This window comes from Lithobates pipiens, unplaced genomic scaffold (assembly GCF_037356315.1).
Source record: "Lithobates pipiens isolate NorthernLeopardFrog02 unplaced genomic scaffold, aLitPip1_a1.2 Scaffold_18, whole genome shotgun sequence".
In the NCBI taxonomy this organism is placed as follows: domain Eukaryota; kingdom Metazoa; phylum Chordata; class Amphibia; order Anura; family Ranidae; genus Lithobates; species Lithobates pipiens.
In genome coordinates, this window is record NW_027507758.1 from 130,738,977 (window position 1) to 130,757,086 (window position 18,110).

Consider the following 18,110-nt stretch of genomic DNA (forward strand, 5'->3'; position numbering starts at 1 on the left):
TGGCCCGGTCTTCTGTCGCCGCCGCCGCCGCCTTCCGTTCTTGTTCTTCTTCTTGTTCTTCTTCTTCTCCTGGAGATGTTGACTCGACGAGCTCTCCGGCCGGAATGCCAGAGCCGCGCTGTGCGGTCACTTATATAGTGACAATGGGGCGGTGTCACATGGTATATGTCACATGGGTTGGTCACATGGTGACCCCGCCCCCTTACGATGTCATAGTCCCCATGTGACATCAACCCATGTGACCAACCCATGTGACATATACCATGTGACACCGCCCCATTGTCACTATATAAGTGGCAGCGGAGCGTGTCCCTGGCATTCCGGCCGGAGAGCTCGTCGAGTCAACATCTCCAGGAGAAGAAGAACAAGAAGAAGAACAAGAACGGAAGGAGGCGGCGGCGACAGAAGACCGGGCCACCGCCTGTAAAAGAGCTACAAGAAGGCGCGGTGGCCCGGCAGAAGAACCGAAGGCGGCGACAGAAGAACGGAAGACGGCGACAGAAGACCGGGCCACCGGACCAGGCGCGGTGGCCCGGCAGAAGAACCGAAGAGGGGGACAAGACCCCCGAAGTCGGGAGAAGAGGCCGGCGGCGGGGAGGAAGAAAGCCGGACTCCTCCGCTAGCAAAAGAGCTACACACACATAGCGGAGGAGTCCGGCGAGAAGACCCCCGAAGACGGAAGACCCCCGGAGCTGTGCAATAAAATATTTTTTCTCTGTGTTGTGTTTTTTATTGTACTTTAGTTCACAGGTGAATGGGTAGGGGTACATTGTACCCCATACTCATTCACATAGGGTGGGGGGCCGGTATCCGGGGGCCCCCTTCTTAAAGGGGGCTCCCGGATTCCGATAAGCCCCCCGCCCGCAGACCCCGACAACCAACGGCCAGGGTTGTCGGGAAGAGGCCCTTGTCCTCATCAACATGGGGACAAGGTGCTTTGGGGTGGGGGGGCCGCGCGGCCCCCCCTTCCCCAAGGCACCCCCCATGTTGAGGGCACGCGGCCTGGTACGGCTCAGGAGAGGCCCTTTCCTGGCCGGCCGGGTAGCGTGCTCGGACAAGGGTCTGGTGTGGACTTGGGGGGAACCCCCACGCCGATTTTTTTCGGCGTTGGGGTTCCCCTTTAAGCCCATTCCAGGCGGCGGAGCCCGCGACGTCTCCTTCGCGGGCCCCGCCTACCTGTACACGCGCTCGAAATGGGCGGATTTGCCTCCGCCTTACGTGGGCGAGTCCGTTCATTTCAAAAGTTGAGCGAACTGTTTGCCCAACCTTGTTCGTCAAACAGTCCGCTCGTGTGTGGGCAAGTCCGCTCATGCAAATTTTGAGCGGACTGTTTGATGAAACTGTTTGCCGAACAAGGTTGGGCGAACAGTCCGCCCGTGTGTACGCGGCCTTATGGTAATTAAATCTCACCTCAAGCCAGACTCGGGAATACCGCTAGGGAGGCTACAAAGTATACCATTGTCTATATATTGCTTCGTTACTGTGAAATCCCTGGTATACCTTCCAGTCCCCCTGCTTTCCTATTAAAAACTAACCACACTAGGCATGAGAGCACAGCGCTGTCAGTTCTCCAGCGATTCTAGGAACTGAGCCTACTCTCCTCTAATGATTAGCCTTGTCTTGACAAACACCTTGCACAGGTATTCACTGGGAAGGTCAGTGTACCGCTGTTTCTCCTCCCCTAGCTTTTATGCAGCTGAGAGCAGAGATTATGTGATCACTTATAAAAAGGGGGAAAAAGGTGTTTATAATGTTTTTTTTTAATAACTATAGACTAATGCTTTTCCTTTCATTTCTATTTTAAACTAAATGGGTTGTTTTACAAAGTGAGGATTTACATATACTTTAAGCATGTACGGTACTAAGTACATTTCCAATTTGTTATATATCTCTGGCAAACAAGGCATTTTGAAAGTGTGCTTTTACATTTAAATTTATTTTGTGTTGTAATAAAAGTAAATCTCAACTGTTGCCAAACAAGAAAATAAGAAAATAAGTGATGAGGGGACTTAAGGTAAGCTGCCGTATTTGGATGGACAATAACAAATTTGCACCCACTGTCCAACAACTGGAGGATCTCTTATTTCCTAGAACAGATTCCCTTGTATGTCTGATACCCCTGCATACCCACCTATACTCTGGGGGATTTTGTATATCCTTGGAAAGAACCACTGTACATCCCCTTTAGGATTGCAGCTCACATCATAGCTTGGGGAATTTCAGAGGTGTGGGGAAATCGCCTAACTGCTAAACAACCATTAGAGTGTGTCTTCTCTAGTGTGTCCAGCAAGCTAAAGTTTGACAGAATTTCCCTCTAGATTGTGAGCATGTATTTGTTCCAACACCATAAGTGGCATTGCCTAGTTTTGCTAACCTGTAAGTTTCAACTGCTATTAGAAACAGTGTGTGTGGTCTTCAAAAGTCTGTGTGTCAGTCTGTGTACTGACTGAGCAGTCATTCCCAGCCAGAGTGTACCAACTAGACCAGCCATTCTCAACCAGGGTTCCTTGCAACCCAACAGCCTTCAGGACTCTGATATGCTTTCATCTTTACATTTGATATTGTAGTGTAGCGCAGACCATCTTGTATGGTCCTGCTGTTAACCCAGATTCTGACCCCTTGATGGTGCAAACAGCTAGGCATGGGGTATTTTCAGCCAGGTGCATCAAGCCCCACAGGTCCTCACATCCTAATCAGGCAGTGTCTTTTTTGTGTTTTTTTTTATTTTTATTTGTTTTGTAGAACTAGAATAGGGATTGGGATTCCCAAAACTAGCAACTTGAAGGAGGACACTATCTTGCAATGGTTAACTGAAATAAAGCAGAGTCTTCTGTACAGAAAATAGCAATAGCTCAGCACAAGGGATTTCCACAATGGATTGAATTTCCACAGCAGACGCACCGATCACTGACTGTCCAGGTATCGGGTGAAACATCGGGAGCATTTGCCCGAGTACAAGTACTTGGGCAAATGCTTGGCATTGTGCCAAAACCAATACTAGTATCAGTATCTGGACAACCCTACTACATAGTATGCTATTTGTAAAGTAATATTGCTGCACTTCTATAGAATACATTTGCAGTGTAATGCTATGTAGCGCTCACCCCCCAAAATACCTGCTGATTTGGTCCCAGGTTCCTTTCCCACTACTGCAGCAGCATCCTGACACACAGCAACGCTTACTTCTATGGCTCAAGAAACAGTCTAGGGGTTGCCTTTTTAACATTTATTGCTAAGCAAACTCGGATAGGGTACAGGGAGAAGTGGGATTTTCCAGAACGCTGAATAGTGGGAGAAAGGCACTATTCACTCTGCAGCTACTTCTTAGAACAGTCCCTTCAGCAATAGCTCAGGGAGTGGACAGCACAGGGACACCATATGCAATGTTCCAGACTAGGCAAGCCTTACTATTAGTGTCAGGCAGGCAGACATTTATGTAGACTCGATCCTAGGTAAAATCCCTTTGGTTTAGCTTCATAGGCTCTTAACAAGTAGGCAAAAAGGAGAAACGCCCCATAGTGCAGTAGATTCAAATCTGTTTATTTAAAATAAAATTAAATATACTCACAAGCTTCAAAAAGCAATAAAGCATTCAGATATTGGTGATACTTATGGATGCTGCTGTTATATCCAAGTTCAGTTTGTATTTCTACTAATTGATTTAATTTGTTTGTCTATGTTTTCATAAAAGATGTAACACTAAGCACAGCTTTTCACATTTTATTCTTAGCAAGGAGAACTCTAGCATTAGCATAGCTGAGACCTCGATGAGCTCAGGTAATTTTCAGCTGGGGTACCTTGGAGGGTAGCAGCCCTCCAAACTGAGAACTTCTCCTCCAGGACAAAAACCCCGGACAGCTCCAAGGATAGACTATTTATGTACTCTGCAGCCACGTACTGGGCAGGCCCCAGGGATTCGCTGAGACCTCATAAATATCCAGACTACTTACTTGACCTGCTCACTCCTATGTTCTGGAGCCTTCCACAAGGCAGGGAGAAGCAGTCAAGCCTGTGGGACCCTGATCAGTCCAAAGCAATCCACAACTGCCCCACTCATTACAGAGGAGCCCAAAAAGAAATACATTTACCTGATAAGCCTAGCATCTAACTAGTAGTATGCTACAGTTACACAGTGCCTGATTGTATATCTGTTACATATACTCTTAGGTTTGCCATCAATGTAAAAACGGAAAGAATGACTAAGCACATAATATGAAATGTCTCTCGGAAGTCTCTGCCCAGTGACTACATTTTTGATGTCTGTGATATTGTAAGCAAGCAAATGACTCAGACAGATGTAACGTAGTGTGATGCAGACAAATTTTAGGAAACTATTAAATCATCATGCTCTAAATTTCTCGAAGGTTTACAGCGGTTCAATGAAAGGTAAAATATAAATTTAAAGCATAACTCTTTTGTTGAGAAAAAAAAACATTCCCCTCTGGTTGATCTATGTACATTGCAAGGATTATAACAAACTTTGTTGCAGATTCCTATGTATTGTTATTCTGAAGAAATCCCTGTGTGTTTGTCTGTGCCTCTGTCCTGAGTGGGTCTAATGGGAGTGGTTTCATAATTAACTGTCAGGTGTGGAGCTGCACAACACTAATGAGGAAATCTGCTGGTCCCGCATCCTTTCGTATTGAAAGTAACTATCAAAAAATGAAATTTTTGTTGCAAGGGATGCCTGAAATCTGATTTGTATCTTAGTCAGACTTCTGGGAAAATTGGTGAGCCAATCACACAAGCAGGAAATTATGTTTCAGGGGAGTGGTCAGTACACATTCTGTGTACAGAAAAACTCCAGGTAGCCATGGTGCAATGTATTCTCAGAAAATTACATTGGCAGCAGATTTAAAAGGAAAGGTAATTTGTAATAACATTAAATTAGAATATAGATTAGTGTCGCAATTACGGTATATGTGTTATATTATTTTTTATTTTTTTGCTATTTTTTTAACTAAAAAATAAAAATAAAGACATTTATTTAACCACTTTCCACCTGGCCAATATATATAAACGGCTGGGTGGGCACTCAATCCTTCTGAGTGGACGTTCAGGAGCAGCGCGATCCAGATGCGCTCATGGCACCTGGACATGGCGCATCTCCGATCGGCAGGAAGGCTCTGTGATTAGCCCTACTGATCACATGACGGCTGTGTCCAATCACAGCCATCATTTGATGTAAACACAGAGCAGATTGCTAGGCAATACCACCAAAAGAAATCTCTATTTGTGCGAACAAAATGATAACAATTTCATTTGGGTACAGCGTAGCATGACTGCGCAATTGTCAATGAAAGTGCGAGAGCGCTGAAAGCTGAAAATTGATCTGGGAAGGAAGGGGGCGAAAGTGCCCAGTATTGTAGTGGTTAAACAGAAATAAACTTTAGGATAAGACAAGATAGGAAGGTAAGGTAAAAAAATGAATCTCATCTTTTAACTTTCAAAATTTTTTATTGAAGGTATACAATAAAATCTGTAAATTACAAATTATTTGGCACCATTGTTAACATTTCAAGTTTAAACTGTAGAAGGTAATAAGAGTTAAGATAACAAATCAAGAAGTACATTCTATTTCAATGTATCCCCATAATATAGACATACACTGTATAGGGTTGATTTACCAAAGGCAAATAGGCTGTTTGGTTTGCATGGGAATTTTCCCTTAGCTTAGAGGATGAGGTGAAGTTTTGTGGCCTTCCATCACCCAGCCTCCATTTTCCTTGCATGAGATTAGGAATTCTTTGCAAAATGTTTTTTTTTTTACCACATTCACTTATCTAAATGAAATTTGAAATGTGAAATGTTATTTTGAAAAGTGAATATGCTTGACTCATTTAGTAAATAAACCCCATATTCTCTTAATAAGTACAGAAGAACAATGTGCAGTGTAAAAATAAGGAGAAACGAAGGAGAAAAAGAAAAGAAGATGAGGACACCCCAAAGATTGTGGAGGAGAAAAAAACTGACACTCTATTAGGGTGTGTTGAAAAGGGATCAATAATTTCAGGAAGTTAATCCAAGGGTTACAGACCTTGTCAAAATTTTCTTTTTTTTAATTTACAGTGTTGGCCATTGTTTATGCGCCCTCATCCATGATTTTTTAATCTTAACAGCTGTAGAGATCAATAATGTCTTCCAGGATTGTGCTATTAATATTTTCGCAACTAACATTATAAAGAAGATTAGGGTTTGAGAGTGTTTATAGAAGTTGGATATAGGTTTATTTAGAAGTGCCATGCATAGGTCCATATTTATTTTAAAATCTAAGACCTTGTGTATGAGATTTATACCTTGTTCTAAAATGTAAAAATGTAAAGGGAAAATAATTTTCAAATAGATAAAATCTTGAAGTTAGCTTCCATTGAAACATATGTATAATGCCTTTAAATATACAAGAGAATCAACTGTGTTAAAGATACCAATAAATAATTTCCCCTGGATCTATTTCCCAGGCAGTCATGTAAGTAAATGTTGTCAGTATAATGAAGTTCAAGTGAGCTTACAGCATTAAAATACCTCCTCTATGCCAATCAGCTTGTAAAGACCATTTTTCATAATCAGAATGAATCATATCTTCTGCTATATTGAGGTGAGTGTGAGGGAAGTGTAGGATATGGTGATCATTAGACTAAACTGGGGTGGGCATCTTTAGATTTTTTTATTAGCAAATTTTGTGTAGCATTTGGCAAGTGTAAAAAACTTGAGGACGAGTGTGAAACTGCTTCGGGGGGGGCGCCGCCGGTAAGAGTGGTTGAATGGGAGCCGTTCTCCCCGGTGATCGGCAAGGAACCCAGGGGAACAGAGGGGAGAGGAAGGGAAGAGCTGGCCAGATCACACAGAGCGAGAATCGCCTGCTGTGACACAGCTTTGATTTGAATTGCCCAGCAGCCCCGTCCAACAAAGTCCCGCCTCCTGGACCAGCTCCTATGATAGACATCACACTAGTCTAATGTTGGGATGTGTGATGTCTATCATAGGAGCCAGTCCAGGAGGCGGTATTTCGTTTGACAATGGCCACCGGCAATTCAAATCAAAGCTGTGTCACAGCGGGAGAGCCCCGCTCTGTGTGAGACCCGGCTTTCCTCTCTGAGATCCCCATGCACTGGTGAGGCTGCGCTGATGGGCACTAGTGAGGCTGCATTGATGAGCACTGGTGAGGCTGCACTGATAGGCACTGATAAGGCTGCATTGATGGGCACTGATTAGGCTGCAGTGATGGACACTGATTAGGCTGCATTGATGGGCACTGATTAGGCTGCATTGATGGGCACTGATTAGGCTGCATTGATGGACACTGATTAGGCTGCATTGATGGACACTGATAAGACTGCATTGATGGGCACTGATGAGGTTGAATTGATTGGCATTGGTGAGGCTGCATTGATGGGTACTGATCAGGCTGCATTGATGGGCACTGGTGAGGCTGCATTGATGGGCACTGGTGAATCTGCAATGATGGGCACAAGTGAGGCTTCATTGATAGGCACTGATGAGGCTGCATTGATGGACACTGGTGAGGCTACACTGATGAGGGTGAATTGATGGACACTGATGAGACTGCATTGATAGGCACTGATAGGCTGCATTGATGGGTACTGATCAGGCTGCATTGATGGGCACCTATAGGCTGCATTGATGGGCACCGATAGGCTGCATTGATGGGCACTAATGAGGCTGCATTGATGGGCACTGATGAGGCTTCACTGATGGGGCAGCACTGATGGGCACTGGTGAGGCTGCATTGATGGGCACTGGTGAATCTGCATTGATAGGCATTAGTGAGGCTTCATTACTGATGAGGCTGCATTGATGGGCACTAATGAGGCTGCATTGATGGGCACTGATGAGGCTTCACTGATGGGGCAGCACTGATGGGCACTGGTGTGGCTGCATTAATGGGCACTGGTGAATCTGCATTTATAGGCATTAGTGAGGCTTCATTACTGATGAGGCTGCATTGATGGGCACTGGTGAGGCTACACTGATGAGGGTGCATTGATGGACACTGATCAGGCTGCAATCATGGGCACTGGTGGGGCAGCATTGATGGGCACTGGTGAGGCTGCATTGATGGGCACTGGTGAGGCTGCATTGATGGGCACTGATAGCCTGCATTGATGGGCACTAATGAGGCTGCATTGATGGGCACTGATGAGGCTGCACTGATGGGGCAGCACTGATGGGCACTGATAGGCTGCATTGATGGGCAAGGATGAGGCTGCAGTGATTAAGGTGTTGTAAATATTTATTTTTGTAATTTAATTCTGCATAAAACATTTAACAATGTTTTTTCATGACATAATTTCTGAGGGCATGCTTAGGGGCGGACGGGGAAGGGTAGGGGTTGAGTGGGGCAACTGGTGGCGAGTAACTCTTAAGGCCTGGCTTAGAGACAATAAAATGTCCAGTGAAGCATAGTCTTCTCTTGGCCCACCAATAAAAAAAATGGTGGAATTAGAGCCTTGTGGGAAGGCTGGGTCATTGAACAGTGCTGTTAGGGGTGTATAGTCAGATTTTAAATGAAATCTTATAGCTATTTCACAGAGCCAATGAAAAAGGTAAGGTTGAGGCTACGATTGCTTGCCTCTTTTTTGAGGGAGTACACATAATTAGGTCTGTAGAAATGGTAATGCAGACTGTTGCCTCTAAAACAACCCAGTTTTGATTATAAGATTGAGTGCATATTGCACATAGTTGTGTAGGTTGAGCAGTTTGATGATATTTACTAAGATGTGGGACACATAAACTCTGGCAGTCGATCCCAGGAATTTAAATAGATTAACATCTGAAATAGTATGAATGTTTTTGATTTCAATGGTTCTCCCTATCCAAAGATACAGGGTATGTTGGGCAATTATTCATGTCTAGGTTTAAATAAAGATGGGTAATTAACCCCCCTAGCGGTATTCCAGAGTCTGGCTCAGGGTGAAAATTTTGTACCAAAAGCGGTAACCTGAGCCAGACTCGGGACCACATCGCTGAATCCAGGGAGCGCTTACTTACCTTCTCCCCTGGATCCAGCAATGTCCCCCTACTGTACGAGCGAGCCGTCCTCCGCTCAATCTATCACTGAGCCGGGCTCCGTTCCGTCGCAATGCTCGCAGGGAACGGAGAACGACGCCAAATTCAACAAGTGAAACACACACATTACATACAGTATAATGTAATCTTACAGATTACATTGCTGTATGTAATTATTTCATATCCCCTTTGTCCCTAGTGGTCTGTCCAGTGCCCTGCATGCAGTTTTATATTATAAAAACTGTTCTTTATGTCTGGAAACTGGAGCTTGTCTATAGCAACCAAAACTGTCCCTTTACATCAAAAATGGTTTTAGACCAGCTAGAAAACAGCGATAATAAATTAGAATCACTCGCAGAATTGTGCGATAGCAATTTGTGGGGAGATCCGTCATCAAATACTGAAGCAAATTTGAGCAAATCTGAGAAAATTTCAGTGTTTTTGATTTGATTACATTATTGAATAATTTTTATTATTTTTATATTATTATTTGGTATAATTATTTATAGTTATTTATTATATTATAATTTATGATTTCATTTTTCAAACTTTATCATACCCGGGATGTCTGCTAGACTCTGGTTTGGACAGATTTAAGTCAGTTATTCCTAAGAATTACAGGACTGCAATATAAAACGCCAAATTTCCATGCAAAATAATTGTACCGCTTTTAGCACCTAAAATCTGAAATAATCATACCTACATAATTGTGCAATAGAAGGGGTAAACTTTATCCTCGGATATGATATGATATGATAAGTGGGTTGTTTGCTATCGAAATGGAAAACTATTTTTTATGTGGATGAGGGCTTCAAGAGGAAGAGTCACATTAATTGCCATGGACTTGGATGAATTAAATTGTTTATCTGAAACTTTTAAAAATGAATCTAGGTTTTGCAGTTTGGGGATGGTTTCAAGTAGAGATGTGCTGAATAAAAGGTGATTGTCTAAGTTCTGCTCCTGCAATCTAAGCACTGAAAGTATGATCTCTATAACTGATCCAGTTGTGGTAAGATCATTTTAACAAAGACTCAGAAGCTTGGCAGACAGTGACTCAATGCAAATAACATCTTGCAAATTTAAAAGCTTTAATCCAAAAACTTATGCAAATCATAAATGATCAACATCAGATAGGTAAAAAAATAAAAATAAATCATAATAGGGGTGATTTACTAAAACTAGAGAATGCAAAATCTGGTTCAGATCTGCATACAAACCAAGCAGCTTTCAGGTTTTATTGTCAAAGCGTAATTGAAAAAACTGAAGTTAGAAGCTGATTGGCTACCATGCACAGCTGCACCAGATTCTGAGTGCTCCAGTTTTAGTAAATCCCCTCCATAGCGTCTAGCTCCAACAGCATGCAGTACAAGTGGTAAATGGAGGCTAAAGCATGAAGAAGAAGAGTGGGACTAACTACGTAGAGCATCCCCTAGCTATGGAGTGGAACATGGTAGTCTACAAAGCATTCATATTTCTGCTTTCTATCTCCACATGACACTTCCTTTATATTAAGATTGTTATAGATGAGACACACTGGTGGTTCAAAAAGGATAGTGAATAATATAGATTATAGCAGCCATCTTTGTCTTGTACCATGTTGTATATTAACAGGGTGTGAGGAATATCTGTGTATGCATGTAAAAGTTGTGGGAGTGATACAGAGGATCCAAACAATTTGAAGAAAGTTAAGACCAAAGCTCCAGAGTCCTATAATAGTAGACATATAAGTCAAGGAAACCAAGTCAAACTCCTTCTCTTGGATATAAAACCTACTTGGTGTTTATGAATGTAATGAGCTCTAAAATTAAGTAGTCGATTTGCAAGAATTTTAGTGAGGAATTTAAAATCAATGTTGATCAAGAAGATATGTGGGTAATTAGGGACTTCTGTAAAATTTTTATGTGATTTCAATATCAAACTAATATAGGCTTCTCTTTTAAGTTGGGCTTATTTCCTCAGGCTTGTTTGAGATTCTGGTTGACTAAGAGAATCCTAATTTTTCTGTAGCTGGGTCCTCCTTATTCCCAGTGACTTTGAAAGTATCTTCCAGAACTTTCCAGTGGGATCTCTGCACCCCCAGTGTTCCCAGTGTCATCCAGGCTCTTCCCAGTTATTCTTTCTGTGTTCTTGCCTGTAATCTGTATCCTTGCACCTGTTGTGTCCTCTGAGCATTTCAATGTACTTCTGACTTTGTCTCCCTTGTGTACCTCTGCCAGCTTTTGATCTTCCTGCACCTCCTTAATACCCTTTGAGTTTTAACCTGTCTTTTGTTATCAGCACCTGAGTCTGCAGTCTGTTTCAGTGCCCTCCTCTATATTTTTAGTTTGTCTACTGCTCTCTGTCTCTGGGCATTTCTGCCTATTTGTAGTGATTCATTTTCTGCCTCTACTACTCACTCCTAGTGATTCTGTGTGTCTAAGTGCATTACTACCCATTTCCACTGCCTCCGTGTGTTTGAGTGCATTCCCACCATCTTGGGCTCTACTGTTACTGACCTTTGATCCTGGTCTGTTGGACCAGACAGTAACAAAAACAGCAATTAAAATCTAGTTGGCTGCAACCATGAAGACATAAAGGAGAAGCTTAAAATATATAATTTGTTCGTTTTGTATGCACTATGTACCACCATGAAATGATTTAGATTTTTTACCGAGTGAGGAAGGAAATGTTTGAAGAGTGGTAAGCCAGTGTTATCATTCTTATATCATTGATATCATTCTCATGCCAACATATAGGATAGTTTACTTTGTGGTTTCAGTATGACTTAATACGTAGATGAAAGCTTGTACTTGGAATTGACAGCTTGTTGAGACTAAAGACTCAAAGGGAAAATTAGTTGTATGTGAAAGGATTTATGTAAAAGGAACTTTAGAAATGCACTTTGATTATATATAAAAAAAAAAACTAGCTTCTGGCAAATCATGGTTTGTTTGAAGTAATTCACAGGAATAAATGCTTTCCTTGAAAATTTAGACCCCCAAAAGCTACCACCCCCTTTTCAGCCACCCATAATTTGAAAATAATGTAACTGGGTCTAGCAAATAGCAAAAAATGGTCAGTGGTGTGTGAGAAACCCATAGCTTGTACATCCTAGAGAGGCTGTCTCAAAGGGACAAAGAGTGGGACAAGGTGGAAAAAATATGGTAGGGTTACGTTTTGAAAAAATCCACTAGCCTTAAGCATAATAATGCCACCACAAATAGCATTAGATCATTTAGCCCTAAAAGTATGAAGTGAAAGCTATACGCATATTAATTCTGGGTCCATTTTTTCCATATAAACTTAAAAATGTGGGATAAAAGAAGAGTAATGCCCCGTACACACGAGCGGACTTTTCAACATCCAAAGTCCGTCAGACCGAGTCCGTCAGACTATCCGATCGTGTGTGGGCTGCAACGGACTTTAGCTTCGCAAAAGTCTGACGGACTTTAGAAATGAAGCATGCTTCAAATTTTCCCGACGGAACTCCGCCGGACCCGGTCCCCTTCGAAAAATCCGCTCGTGTGTATGCTACTCCGACGGACTAAAACCGACGCTAGGGCAGCTATTGGCTACTGGCTATGAACTTCCTTATTCGAGTCGGGTCGTACGTCATCACGTTCGAATCCGTCGGAGTTTAGTGTGATCGTGTGTGGCCAAGTCCGTTCGGCCGAAAAGTCTGTCAGAACTCCGTCGGAACTCCGGCGGAACTCCTTTGGAAGTCTGTCGGACATAAGTCCTCTCGTGTGTACGGGGCATAAGGGCTCATGTCAACCAGACCTCCCAACTGTCACTGATTTGGAGGGATTGTCCCTGATTTGGAGCAATGTCCCTCTGTCCCTCATTCCTCTTCATTTGTCCCTCATTTTGGTCTGATCTAAATAGATGTATATAAAATGCACTTTTTATCTATCAAAAAGTGTTTCCCAGTGCTAAACCTTCCATCTGATTTCTAAATTGCTGCATTTGTAAATTCCAAATGCCAATATGAAGGAATAGTACTGGTAAAAAAAGCACTTGTGGGTTTAACCAATCTTGTTTGTTTGTACAATTCTCCATTAAGGGGGCATGGCAAGGGGTGTGTCCTATGCCTGCATACTTTTGCTGATAGGTGTCCCTCATTCCCATCTCAAAAAGTTGCGAGAAATGTGTCAACAGGTATTCTTGACGAAAGTACAGAAAACACCTGCTTTGCCTGCAGTTCATTGCACTTCAATAAGAAATTCTAGGTCCAAAGAAATGAGAAAACGGGACAATTGCAACCTCTGAACTGGTATGTTTACTGCTCCATTAAAGTAATTCTAAAGGCAGAAGGTTTTATGCATTCTCTGCATTTAAGATAAAAACCTTCTGCATGCAGCTCGTCCCCCAGCCTAACCTTATACTTACTTGCACAGCACTATGCATGAGAGCAGAGCTTCTCCACGTACTCTCCCTCCACATTGGCTCATTGTCAATCACAGCTAGTGAGGAGGGAGCAGGGGGCAGGGCCGAGCCATGTTCTGTGTATCAAATGCCACACAGGGCCTGGTCAGGAGCGAACATGCACGGGTGGCTTGCGATGGGGGCACCAGGCAGGTAGGAGGAGCCAGAAGCACTGGTGGGAGAACTAAGAAGAGGAGGATCGAGGCTGCTCTATGCAAGAGCATTGCATGGAGCAGGTAAGTATGACATGTTATTTAAAAAAAAAAAAATCAATCCTTTACAATCACTTTAAAGTCAATTTGCTAACCTCCTTAAAATGAATCTCAAACACAGGAAAACAACAGCCGTGTAAATTAGCCTGATATTTTTGCAAATTTAAATTGATGACCTTGCGCTAATTTTACTTGCTGCTTACTTCTTCTGGGTCATTGACAAAGCATTTTTTAAGCCATTGATGATTACATGACTATCATTTTCAGAGTTAGGTAACTAATGGCAGCCTATGATTTTCCCTCAGTAAAGTTTTCCTTATGCCCCATACACACGGTCGGAAATTCGGACGAAAAAAGTCAGATCGGATTATGTTGTTGGAAAATCCGATCGTGTGTGGGCTCTATCGGACTTTTTCTATCGGAATTTCCGACAGAAAAAGTTTGAGAGCTGGATCTAAAATTTTCCGACAACAAAATCCGATCGAACTTTTTTCGATCGTGTGTAGAGAATTCCGATACACAAAGTGCCATGCATGCTCAGGAAAAATTTGGAGACGAAAGCTATTGGCCTCTACGTAGTCCTGTCGTACGTTTTGTACGTCACCTCGTTCCGACAACTTTGTGCGACCGTGTGTATGCAAGACAGGTTTCGGCCAAAATCTGACGGATTTTGTGGTCGGAATGTACAATCGTGTGTATGGGGCATTAGTCCTTAGACCTTAAATGTAGTCTGGATTTCCCTGTAATATATTTATAAGCATATAGCATTTCAATAGCAGGGGGGACAAGGTGTTTTTGAATTATTGTTTTAAATGTTAACATTTGTGTTTTTCTTAGTACTGTATAATCCAATTTATTGTAAATGTCCACAGAAGCCATTTTATTGCATTAATGTGTAATGCATGCTTTTAAAAGCTCTTTTTATAGTGTTTTTTAGTACATTAAATACAATTTAAACACTGTGTCTGATTACAGTCGAACAAGTCATTTATTCCATGCAAGTTTAACTACACCAAGCATTACATTTCATCCAGACAGTGCTATAAGCCACATTTTACGTGTCATCATCTGGTCCACATTATACTTCAGTTCTATACAGAAAGCAGTGGTCCTTTTTTTTTTTTTCAATTTTAGTTTTTATTGAAAGGTATGCAACAGATACAGTTAGAGGGCAACGTTGAAAGGACATGCAATCAGTAATCAACTTCATTATCTCAACCAATACTCCAAGATATGCTATGAAGGATTAAAGCATATACATATGGTACAAAAAGATAATAGTTTTCATAAAAGAATGCCGTGGCCCCTCCATTCTGTCTGCATTGGAGGCAATCTCACTCTTCTGAAGAAAAAGAGAGATCCGCCAGGAATTACCTGAGATCAGGTAGAAGTCAGGGATAGACCAAGGTGAGAAAGAATACTAGAAGGGGATGGAGAGAGAGAGTGGGGGGAGGCAAAAAAAAGGGGGGGGGGGGTGATTAGTGTGGGGGGGGGGTGTTGCAGGAGGGTGGGAGATGTGTCATCCCCCGGGAGCCTGGGTCGTCAGGACCTGTCAGACAGCAGGATTCACTGGCAAAAATCCTGTTCAAGCGTATTGGAGAAATTCATCGGAGAAGTGTAATTGGACCCAATAAAACCATCTGGTCTCATGTTCCTCCACCCTATCTCGCAGAACCGAGGTCAAGTCTTCCATTTGCTCTACATCCTTCACCCTTGCGAACCATTGAGCCACCATTGGCATGGATTGTTTTTTCCATAAAGGCGGAATGCATACTCGTGCAGCATTAAGGAGGTGCTTGAGTAGGGATTTGTGATAATGTTTCCTTGATAAAGGAGTAAGGTTTAATAGGACCCCGGCTGGGTTGTCCTGTAGGGAGATGTCAGTAAATGTATGTATTAGTTTAAGGACTGGTTCCCAAAAAGTTTTAAGCACAGGGCATTCCCAGAAAATGTGCAGGATAGTCCCCTGCTGAAAGCCGCAGTACCCACAGCAGTCCGTTTGATTGGGGAATATCTTTGCCAGGAGTGATGGGCAGTGGACATGTTTTACATTCTTGCAACATAGAAAAAATACAAAAAATAGGGAGTGATTCACACGAGTGTTGATTATGAAGAATGAAGCAATGCTTATTAATGCTCCTATAACATTTATGATGTGTTTATGATGTGTTTAAGTGTTGCTTTTTTAGTGCTTACAGGGGAAGTGATATAGAGGAAATTATCTACTTTGAGGTGTGGTTAGGTTGTGGTGGGATAGCAGGCATTTTTGTGAATTCCCTGCCAGATGGATTCATAAACTTTGATTTGTCCAGCAAAACCACAAAAATCTTTGCCACTGCTATTTGCCTCTGCTCCTATCTGGTATTGTCAGTATTGCTAGCTTGCTTGATGTTTTTGCCTGCAGATAGACGCAAATGATGTTACCACTATTATTTTCCAGTGCATTCTGGGAAACAGGAACCACTGGCTCTCCCCCAATGCCCAGCAAACACTTCAGAAATGTTTCACCAACATGCCATAAATGCTCTAGGCACTGTTAAAGCAGAGCTCCACTCCTTTTTCAGATGATTAATAGTCAGCAGTTACAAAATATGTAGCTGCTGAATTTTAATATACACACACTCACCTGTTCCACGGTCCAGCGATGCAGCCGCCCCAAAGCCTCGTTCCTCCTCCTCTCCTCTCCTCTCCATGCCACCAGAATTGCAAGTGTGGGTACCCGGCTGTGACAGCTTGTGTCTTCACAGCTGGGTGCGCACTGCACATGCACGAGTCACGATGCACTGTCCTGAATGGCCGAGCAATTTTCTGGGATCTGTGACGTGTCCCAGAAGATTGCAAGGAGGGAGGGGGGAGAGGAGGAGTCGCTTAGGCTGTGCGGTCAGAAGTTTGAGCTAGGGATCTGTCAAAACTGGGTACCCACCCCCCCCCCCCCAAAAATATGACATGCCAGATGTGTCATGTTGGGGGGTTAGGACTACTTAAAGCAGAAGTTTCACTTTAAGATGCGGTTATAGCGCATTACCATTGAAATCATTGGCAGCGGCTGACAAATGTCATGCTGCCTAATTTTTTATATGACACAGCACTGCTGTAACATTCATGATCAGGCACTGAGGGGAGGTTATGAGGCTTTAACCATTTGCTTACTGGGCACTTAGACCCCCCTCAGTCCCAGACCAATTTTCAGCTTTCAGCGCTGATGCACTTTGAATGACAATTGCGCGGGCATACAACACTGTACCCAAATGAAATTTTTATCATTTTTTTCCCACAAATAGAGCTTTCTTTTGGTGGTATTTAATTACAGCTCGGAGTTTTATTTTTTGCTAAACAAACAAAAAAAGATGCAAAAAAAAAAAAAAATCATGTTTAATAGTTTGTTATAAAATTTTGCAAACAGGTCATTTTCCTCCTTCATTGAAGGGCGCTGATGAGGCGGCACTGATAGGCTGCACTGGTGGGCACTGATAGGCTGCATTGGTGGGCACTGATAGGCTGCACTGGCGGGCACTGATAGGCATAGTTAAGGCGGCACTGATAGGCACAGATTAGGTGGCACCGATAGGCACAGATAAGGCAGTACTGATGGGCACAGATAAGGCGGCACTGATGGGCACGGATGGGTGGCACGGATGGGTGGCACGGATGGGTGGCACTAAGGGGCACTGATAGGTACCACTGATAGATGGGACTGATGGGCACTGATAGGTGGCACTGATAGGGGGCTCTGATAGGTGGCACTGCTGGGCACTGATGGGCGGCACTGCTGGGCACTGATGGGCACTGGTAGATGACACTGATGGGCACGGATATGTGGCACTGGGGTGCAGCACCATTGTTGAGGCAGATTGTGGGCACTGTGGGTGGCACTGTGGGTGGCACTGCTGGGTGGCACTGTGGGCACTGCTGGGTGGCACTGACGGGGGGCACTTATGTTTTATTAAGGTGGCACTGGCAGGGGGCAGGTGGGCACTGGCAGGGCTGGCCGTGATCGGGACTGATGTCCCGATCATGGCCGCCGGTGATCGGCTCTTTTTTTTACTGTCAGCGCGAGGAGGAATAATAGCCGATTACCAGCTCCGTTGCATCACATGATCAGCTGTCATTGGCTGACAGCTGATCACGTGATAAGGGGTCGGGATCGACCCCTTGCTCGGATCAGTGATCAGGCGAGTCTCATAGACTCGCCGTTCACAGAGCGCGCCGCGCGCGCCCCTCAGTGGGCGCGCAGGCCGCTCGTGCACGGGACGACGTCAATAGACGTAGTCCCGGCAAAGGAGGTCCGCGCTGTAGCCGTCATTCAGCTATAGCGCGGATCTCAAGTGGTTAAAAAAGCTGAATCAATGCTGCATGTGTGAACGAGCCCTAAAGGAAAAACACGTTTTACTTTGCAAGTTGTACTCTGTAAGGAAATTTTTCCCAGAGCTTAGTGAATGTGGTGGTTTCACTTTGCCAGGAATAGCC

The 18,110-nt window shown here is 43.4% G+C and overlaps 1 protein-coding gene across 1 annotated transcript in view; it reads left to right on the plus strand.

Moving 5' to 3' along the window:
* The window catches only part of FBLN7 (fibulin 7), a 143,464-nt gene that overhangs the window by 99,123 nt on the left and 26,231 nt on the right, over positions 1-18,110 (plus strand). The window lies entirely within an intron of this gene.